This window comes from Bombina bombina, chromosome 6 (genome assembly GCF_027579735.1).
Source record: "Bombina bombina isolate aBomBom1 chromosome 6, aBomBom1.pri, whole genome shotgun sequence".
NCBI classification, from domain to species: domain Eukaryota; kingdom Metazoa; phylum Chordata; class Amphibia; order Anura; family Bombinatoridae; genus Bombina; species Bombina bombina.
The window spans coordinates 493,818,541-493,829,032 of record NC_069504.1 but is presented as its reverse complement, the minus strand read 5'-3'; positions in this window follow the sequence as shown (position 1 = coordinate 493,829,032).

Here is a 10,492-nt window from a genome sequence, read left to right as displayed (position 1 = left end):
TCAGTAAGGAGGAATGTTTGGTATTAAATAAGGGTTTATCATACTGTTTAGATGATTCTTTCAATGATTTCACTATTTTTCAAGATTTGCACAGATTTTTTAGGAAATTGAAATTGAAGATATATTTTTCACTACAAAAAGGCACTAACTATACACATGCAATGGATACACAGAAATATAATATTAGATTTAATAACATTAAAGATTTTGGAGTAAATAAAAAGAGCAAATTTACACCTTCCACTACCTATAGTGTTACAACTTATATGAATCTGGTTCAGAGAGAAATTAACAATTTGCTTAAAAAGGAAACAAAGAAAAAATTGGTACAGAAAAATAAAAAAGATAAGTTAGCAATTCAGTCACTAATAGACAACACTGATATAATCATAAAAGAAGCGGACAAGGGCGGGGCTGTAGTTGTTCTTAATAGAACAGACTACATAGAAGAAATTGAGCGTCAATTAGCAGACAATCAGGTATATGAAAAACTTCCTAGGGACCCTACTGGTCAGATTATCAAATAAATAGAGAACATACTTCAACTAGCAGTCAAGAGGGACATCATTTTAGAAAAATTTAGGGATGCTTTATTTGAGAAAAATCCTATTAGACCAGTGATTTACGTTTTACCTAAAATTCACAAAGCTATAAATAAACCTCCTGGGCGTCCAATTGTGGCCGGAATAGGCTCAGTATTTTCGAATATTTCTGTTTTCTTAGACAAGGTATTGCAGCCTTTAATACCAATTATTTTTTGTCTAAACTTTAAAATTTGGGACATGTTGGTGATAAGTGTATACTATTCACTTTAGACGTCTCCAGCTTGTACACCTCTATAAGGCATACACGTGGGATTGCAGCAGTAGAAAACATCTTAAAAACTGATAGCAATTATACTCACAAAGAGATTGGGTTTCTGATAGATTTGCTTACCATAATATTGCATCAAAATGATTTCTTGTTCATGGATTCCTATTATCTTCAAAAACAGTGGACCGCAATGGGCTCCAACGTCGCCCCCACATACGCCAACATTTTCATGAATAGTTTTGAGGAACACTTTGTGTACCCCAATGCTTTGTTCCAACTCTATGGTGCCTCCTGGTGGAGGTACATAGATGATGTGTTTGGCGTGTGGGGGGGGCGACGTTGGGAGCCTTCTATCATTTGTACAGGACTTAAATTGCTCTGTGAGGGGACTCAAATTCAGTCTGAACATGAGTGAAGTAGGTATAGCGTACTTGGATACATATGTTTATAAAAAATGTGGTTTCTTGAAAACTGATTTATACACAAAGAAAACTGACAAAAATAATTGATTACAATATGGTAGCTATCATTCAAATAACATTTTTAAGGCAATACCTAAGAGCCAATTCACTAGAGTAAAAATGATTGTTTCAGACAGTGATAAATGTAAGCAAAGACTAGAAGAGATGGCGAATAAATTTATTGCCAGAAAATATCCTAAAAAATTAATAGCAGAACAACTTGCAACTGTAGAGGATGAGCCTAGACAAAGTCAAGAACCAAGAAGTAAAAAGGGAGAAAACAGTGTAATATTTGTAACACAACACAACAGGTTCAGTCAAAAAATTGCTAGTGTCTTAAAAAAGCACTGGCATATAATAAGGGAGTGCAATCCACAAGTTGAGGAATTTAAAAAGAATCCTATGGTTGAATATAAAAGAAATAAGAGCATTAAGGACTTAATTGTCCACACTGACATAGGTACTGGTAAAAAATGTACAGCTAACAATAGGTAGTAGCAACAATGGATGCTATGAACTGCAGCCATTGCAGTTCTATGATAAAAGGTAAAAGCTTTTACCATCTAACCAGTGGAAGGAAGTTTGTAATAAATAGATACTTTACATGTAGAACAACATTTGCTGTTTATATGATAAAATGTCCGTGTGGACTTATTTATATTGGCGAGACCTGTAGGGAGGTAAGGGAGAGGATAACAGAACATAAATCAAACATAAGATGTAAGAACAAAGAAGTCCCAGTGTCCTCTCACTTCCTCTCTGCAGGTCACAATATTAGTCAACTTAGATTCCAAGTCATAGATCAGGTAATTAAACCAAGGAGAGGGGGAGACAGAGAACATCTCCTTAAGGTTAGAGAGATGTTCTGGATACATAAATTAGATTCTTTAACCCCCAAGGGTCTGAACAAGGACTTTGACTGGAGTCTATTTTATTAAGATCTTATATTCCCCATAGTACATATAAAGAAGTCTGGAAGAACTAATTTAATGCAGAATTTTGGTAAAATGTTATTTGGCTATAATGAACATAAAAACATAAAATAATTTAGAAAAACTTTTCTAAAAAAATTGGATTCTCAAGTATTTGCCCTTTTTAATTTTTAATATTTACTCTGTACACTAGCTCCTAATGCTATGGTATTGCTCTAGTTGGTCAAATTTCTATGCTCCTCTTTTAATTGTATATATAGGTTTTATGTTGTTTTTAATTCTTATATACAGATGTCACTTACCTATTCCATTTAGAAAACATAAGAAATAAATATTGATGCAATTTGATTTGCATCCACAAGATGCCGCTGTTGTAACAGCTGTGTTTTCATGGAATGGGTTAATGGACAACAGGTGCAGGTATAAAAGGCAGGAACCTGTATAATTAAAGTGTACATGACTAAGAGCCTATTGCAGGCTTGAAACATTGTATATGTTGCTGGGACCCTATATATGAAAGAATAAAGGTCTTTTATTGAATGTGGAGGCTGGAGTTCTTTGAATTTTTGGGATATTGAGGAGACTTGGCAGGTCTGTCACTCCGTGCCCCACTGGAGAAAGATAAAGGTGTGCTGTTTCCATTAACCTTGGATATCAAAGGACTTTAGTAGCCATAACCCCAGTGTAACTATAACATTTTATAGCATGAGATTAGTTGCTGCCACTGTTAATTTGTTACTATGTTTTCAGACAGACCTTTAAAGGAACAAAACAGAGAGTATGCACAATGGTCTCACTGCAAATTTGCGTAATGTAATAAGTCACAAATCACGTCCAATCTAGGACCTTTTTTAAAAGATTCAAGAGTTACACTCACCCCCACATCGATATTTCAGAGTAACAAACGTACCCGGGTCAGTCCACCTCATGCACGGCTTCAAAGCTCCACTCCACCGGGCTCACAGAAAAAAATGCAGGGAGACTTCTATGCTGGAGTATCCAAGTTAAACTACCCACTGTATCAGTGTTAGAGTCTCCACAAGCCACCGTTATTAGCCTCCGGTGTGTTGATAGCGTGAGACCACTCCAGTGACAACATCCAGGGGTGTGTCAACTCAGGACCAATAGCAGGCAGTACTAGACAAAAAGTCAGCGGGTCTGGTTAGGCATACAGGAACAAGTCCGCTTTTCGTCTTAAAACTTCAGTATTTATTAGTAAACAGTTAAAAACACGCCAGGGGCTCACATGTAGAACGTAGGATTCAGAGCAAATAGCAGGCTCACGCGTTTCGGCTAGGGGGCCGTAATTATAGCCATAATGCTAATGACACACATTCCAATATTTAAAAGGTTACAATTGGTAGATACCAAAGTGTTGCTCCACCCACTTAATCTGTCCTACAAGAACACTGAAATATAAAGTTCATAAAATTATACAAAATTACCTATAACAGGTTTCCTAATATAACAGTTACAGCAAAGTACAAAAAATAAAAACAAATGATAAATAAAAAATAATGAAATAAAAAAAGGGAGACAGTGAGTATAGAGTACTGAAGTTGTTGATAATATAATGTCCCTAGTACAGCAATATACTCATTTAGCAATGCAGCAGCACAACTAATATTGTAATTTTATTATGATAATAACGCATAAATGAAGCAAATCTAAACATACATATTATTCTGTTATCCTATTTGGTGCTTTCACTTTCGCACAGACACAGTAATAAAAGCTAATTGACATTCAGAGTATTTGAAGAGGTCATACTCTGAATTCAGACCCAGGGGAACATGAGTCTAGAGTCTGAATATCCAGAACATCTCTCTCTTACTCAGGAGTTTTTGGCTGTCCCCTCCTCGTTTGGGGATCAAAGCCTTCTCAATAGAACACCAACTGAAAGTATCCAATTTACCTTGATGCTTGCTAATAAAATGTTGTACCAGAGGTGTAGTGGATTTTCCCACATTGATGGTTGAGAAATGCTCACGTATTCTGGACCCCACATGAAGTACATGTAATAAGATAAATCACAAACGTGAATGAGCAGTTCAAACAACTATCAATGTTGAAAATCTCATTGGTAACTGTTGAGGTAAATATATTCATACAGTGTACATAGTTGCAAGGCTTACACTTGTTGTGGCCACATTTAAACATGCCTTTAGATGACAGCCATGAGCTCTGGTGCAGATAATATGGGGTAACTTTGAGGGTGAAACCATTTTTCCTATAGTTTTAAATTTTTTGTAAGAACATCTCAATCCTCCTCTAACAGTTTCTACCAAACCATCATCCGCCATCAACATTGGAAAAAGTTTACGTACTATTCTGCATATTTCATCATATTGAGAACTGTAGGTGGTTATAAAACTAACTCCCTTGAAGGCTGATTTACCATCTCAGGTAATTCACTTTTACATGCCAAAAGCTGTCACCCCAGGCATGTCCCACATGCAGTTGCCAAAGGACAGTTCATAAGACTAAAACGTAACTGCACCAATGATATGGATTACAGACTGGAGGAATGTCAATAAATGAATAGGTTGAGAGAAAGGGGCTATCCTAACACTACCATCAATAATGCTAGAAGAGAAGTAGACAAACTAGATCATACGTGTCTTCTTGAGTCTCACAACTACAAGAATAGCAACTCAGCCTTTAAGGGAGTTAATTTAATTTATCTTATTACATGTACTTCATGTGGGGTATAGTACATTGGACTCACAAAGAGAGATGTGAGGTCCAGAACCCGTGAGCATTTCTCAACCATCATTGTGGGAAAATCCACTACCCCTCTGGTACGACATTACATTGGCAAGCATCAAGGTAAATTGGATACTTTCAGTTGGTGTGCTATTGAGAGGGTTTTGATCCCGAAACGAGGAGGGGACAGGCAAAAACTCCTAAGTAAGAGAGAGATATTCTGGAAATTCAGACTTAGGACTCATATTCCCCTGGGTCTGAATTCAGAGTATGATCTCATCAATTACTGGGAATGACAACTAGCTTTTAGTACTGTGTCTGTGCGCAAGTACCAAATAGGATAACAGAAAAATATGTATGTTTAGATTTGCTTCATTTATGCGTTATCATAATAAAATTACAATATTAGTTGTGCTGCTGCATTTTTTTTTTTTTGTATATATACACACTTAAATTGAATTGCGTTTTCACATTTATGTTCACGATTCACTTTGGGGTTTTTTTGTTTGTTTTTTCCTTCACAACTCTTTGTTTCTTTTTCTTTTGTTCACATTACACTAAACACAAATACACAAATGTTGTTTTTTCCCCTATATCTTGTTGCATATTTAAATAATCGGAAGAAGAGAGCTGGGTAAACTATTTATTGTTACATGCATAGCTACAACTTCCTATTAATGGACAAGTACTTAAATTGCAACAAGTCTAGATCACCAGGTATGCCTCCCGAACAAAGAGAGAAGAAAAACAAAAATCATATTGAAGTCTCAGTAGAAAATAGGAGCAGTAGGGTAGGAGCAGTGGGTGGAGCTACATACAAGGCCTATGGGCAACACAGGTGAGCCAAGCTGTTCAGCCTGGCCCAGCTGGGAAGAATCAGACTCTCTTCTGGCAGTCCCAGAGACCGGAGAGAAAGTAAAGGCTCTGGCAACAAGGAGCAACAAGATTAACAGATAAGTATGGTTGTGGGGGGGCCCAAGCTGTACACAATAACTCTGATAAATAAGGCTGTATAGGAGGGCAAATCTCTGCCTCATAGGAACATTGCCTATCTGTTCTTTAAGGAGAGGAAACAGGGGTATTTCGTTCTATGCCATACATTGTTTATAATTGATATATTGGAGAAGAGATTTAGGAGACACAAAGTCAGTGTTTTCATATAATATGGACAACAACAAAATTATAAGGTCATGTTCCCTCTAGCTAAAAAGTGAAGGGAAAAAGTCACAAAGGTCTGGTGCTGTACAAGATATATATATTTAAAGGAGAAGAAAAAGGGGCATCCCTTCGAGATTCGGTGTACACCACAGAGGAAAATTTAAACAGCTATACCTATATTTGAGAATAACCTAAGAGATTCAAAGTTGACACTTATCTTCACCACTGATAATAGTAGAGCCATAAGGAAACATCCTCCCCAGTCAAAAAGAAAGGAAGGAGGGAGAGGGGAAGAAGGAGGGAAGAAGGGGAGAGAGGAGAAGAAGAAGGGAGAAAGAAGAAGGGGGAAAGAAAAAAAAAAAGAAAAGGGACAATAAAGGAGAAAAGTACTAAAAAGCTGCAGCTGTATAAGATTGCTGGTTGGGTGAGGGAGAGGGGACTGGTAGAAGCCACTGTCTGGAAGGATAAATGGGCACAAAAATAAGACATCCCTTACCACAAATTGTGAATAAGGACTTTTATGCTGATACTAAAGTTTTAAAAGGGTTAAGTGGACATACTGCTAAAATGTCTCGCTGCAAAGTGTCTAAAATATTGATATAATTGTATCTTTAATTTATTTTTTGCTGTTTTTTTGTTTCTTTTTTTTCTTTTCTTTTTACAGAGTTTATTTTGATTAATAGATACTGTTTACTTAGTCTATACTGAATAATATACACTGTTTGTATTATATACGGATCTTGGGGTACCCCATAATGGGGAACAGTTGAGATAAGGCCCAAGTAAACTAGGCACATGAGTAGAAACAGTGTCAAATATAAGTTGCAATTATAAACTATAGGAACCTAAGGCTATAGTTTTTAATGATTAAAGCTTTAAATAGTAAGCAGGGAGGTACCCAGAGCACACCACATTGAATAGCAGTGAGCAGTGCTTAACACTAAAAGAAGTTAGAGCACACACTATTTTTACCTCAGGTTAAATCCTGTGGTAAAGGTCACAAGATTTAGTGATGTTACATAAGAGGAATTTTTTGGATAGTTTCACTTTTATTAAAAAAAAAAAATATATATATACACTTAAATTGTATATGTATATAAATTGCGTTTTCAAATTTATATTCACGATTCACTTTGTTTTTTGTTTTGTTTTGTTTTTTCCTTCACAACTCTTTGTTTCTTTTTCTTTTGTTCACATTACACTAAACACAAATACACAAATATTGTTGTTTTTTCCCCTATATCTTGTTGCATATTTAAATAATCGGAAGAAGAGAGCTGGGTAAACTATTTATTGTTACCTGCATAGATACAACTTCCTATTAATGGATAAGAACTTAAATTGCAACAAGTCTAGATCACCAGGTATGCCTCCCGAACAAAGAGAGAAGAAAAACAAAAATCATATTGAAGTCTCAGTAGAAAATAGTATTGAGACCGACAAACAAATGGTGTTTATAGATTCGCAGATGCTTGGAACACAAATCACAGAAATGATGACACCACAGTTTGATAGCCTAAAAAAAAGAGTTAATTTCACTGTCACAAGAAGTAAGACAGTTTGCAGTTAGAACAGCAGAGGTAGAAAGCAGGGTGTCCGACATAGAAGATATATCACATACACAAGAACAGATCATCAAAAGTCAGGGAAAAAACTAAATATATTACAATCTAGAATAGAGGAGATGGAAGACAGATCCAGGAAAAACAACATTAGGATCATAGGTCTCCCTGAAGCCATAGAATACCAGGATCTACTACAGTTGGCGTCAGTTAAACTACCAGAAATATTAGGCATGCAAAATAATCCCCTCCTAGTGGAAAGGGCGCATAGGATAGGTCAACTTAAAGAACAAGATAGAGGTAAAAATAGAAGTTGTACAGTAATAATTAAATACCTGAACTTCCAGGACAAGGTTAATATCTTAAGAAATTATAAAAAAAAGTCCCCTTAAATTATGGGAAGAAACCATTCTACTGTTTCAAGATTTTTCATTGGACACGTCCAATAAAAGAAGAGAAATCATGCTAATATGTACACAACTTATTAATATGGGAGTTCAGGCGACAGTGCTTTACCCGGCCAAACTGAGTGTACCACAATACATAAACACTGTTTTTTGAGTCCAGCCACCAAGCTAGAAAATTTGTAGATAGTCTGAAGCAATAAGGGAAAGATAAGAGGTAATTATCTCCCAGAAATTTTGAAGATGCCGTTTATAACAGACAAGCACCTAGATTACGAGTTTTGCGTTAGGCTTAAAAAGCAGCGTTGGCCGGTCCTAACGCTGCTTTTTAACGCCCGCTGGTATTACGAGTCTTGCAGGTACAGGTGTACTGCTCACTTTTTTGGCCAGACTTGGCAATACCGCAAATCCACTTACGTAAATTGCGTATCCTCTTTTTTTCAATGGGAGTTGCATAGTGCCGGTATTACGAGTCTGCCAAAAAGTGAGCTGTAGACCCTCTCCTGTCAAGACTGGTACCTCTCCTGTCAAGACTGGTACCGCATTTTAAGGTCAGTAGTTAAGAGTTTTACACTACAACGCCGTAGCATAAAACTCTTAACTAAAGTGCTAAAAAGTACACTAACACCCATAAACTACCTATTAACCCCTAAACCGAGGCCCTCCCGCATCGCAAACACTAAAATAAATTTTTTAACCCCTAATCTGCTGAACCAGACATCGCCACCACTATAATAAATATATTAACCCCTAAACCGCTGCACCCCGCCTCGCAAACATTATTTAAATATTATTAACCCCTAATCTGCCGTCCCTAACATCGCCGACACCTACCTACATTTATTAACCCCTAATCTGCTACCCCCAACATTGCCGCCACTATACTAAAGTTATTAACCTCTAAATCTAAGTCTAACCCCCCCCTAACTTAAATCTACTGCTGGGGAGGGAGGTCTGCTACCTCCGCTCCATGGGAAACTGTGCTCCCAGAAAGGGATTCGGCCACTGGGGAGAGATATCGATACCTGTCTCTCCCTGCAAGGGCTTCTCTGTAAGGGGAGGGAGGACGACTACCTCCGCTCCCAGGGGATGGCTCTGCCGCTGGGGAGAGAGACCGACTGTCTCCTCTCCCGGCTCCTGGCTCTGCCGCTGGGGAGAGAGACTGACTGTCTCCTCTCCCGGCTCCTGGCTCTGCCGCTGGGGAGAGAGACCGACTGTCTCCTCTCCCGGGAAGGGGTTCTGTTTACGGGGAGGGAGGAAGACTACCTCCGCTCTCAGGAGATGGCTCTGCCGCTAGGGAGAGAGACCGACTGTCTTCTCTCCCGGCTCCTGGCTCTGCTGCTGGGGAGGGAGACAGACTGTCTCCTCCCCCAGGAAGGGGTTTGGCCGCTGGGGAGAGATACCGATACCCGTCTCTCCCTGCAAGGGCTTCTCTGTAAGGGGAGGGGGGATGACTACCTCCGCTCCCAGGGGATGGCTCTGCCGCTGTGGAGAGAGACCGTCTGTCTCCTCTCCCGGCTCCTGGCTCTGCCGCTGGGGAGAAAGACTGACTGTCTCCTCTCCCAGGCAGGGGTTCGGCTTACGGGGAGGGAGGACGACTACCTCCGCTCCCAGTGGATGGCTCTGCCGCTGGGGAGAGAGACCGACTGTCTCCTCTCCCAGCTCCTGGCTCTGCCGCTGGGGAGAGAGACCGACTGTCTCCTCTCCCATGAAGGGGTTCTGTTTACGGGGAGGGAGGACGACTACCTCTGCTCCCAGGTGATGGCTCTGCCGCTGGGGAGAGAGACCGACTGTCTCCTCTCCCGGCTCCTGGCTCTGCCGCTGGGGAGAGAGACCGACTGTCTCCTCTCCCAGGAAGGGGTTCTGTTTACGGGGAGGGAGGATGATTACCTCCACTCCCAGGGGATGGCTCTGCCGCTGGGGAGAGAGACCGACTGTCTCCTCTCCCAGGAAGGGATTCTGCTGCTGGGGAGAGTTATCGACATCCATCTCTCCCTTCTCCAAGTCTATAATCTCAGAGCCAGACTGCTGATCAGGATCCAGGAGCCCTGGTTCCCTTTCTCTTTGCTGCCACTCCTCCACAGTCAAGCTCCATGAAACCCAGAGGGCTGCACCCCAGATCTGTATGCCCCTGGCACGCTGCTTAGCGAGATCCAGCAGCCTCTTGTATTCCTTGACTAGTGCCTCTTCCTGGTCAATTATAAAATCCAGATAGTCCAGCAGCCAGGTCTCCTCCAAGAGATCCAGCAGTTCCTCTTGGAGCCCAGAGATATCCTCTAGACCCTGGTCTGTCTCGCTCCCAAACTGTGGGTCCTCTGTCCTTTTTGTAAACAACAATCCAGGGCCACCGAAGCCAAAGCCCTCTGTGGGGGATCCTTCCTCCAGCCATGGCTGCGCTTGCATAGTGAGCCATTGGAGGGCTCGATAGCCGTCCTCCACCCACATCTCTTGCTGGA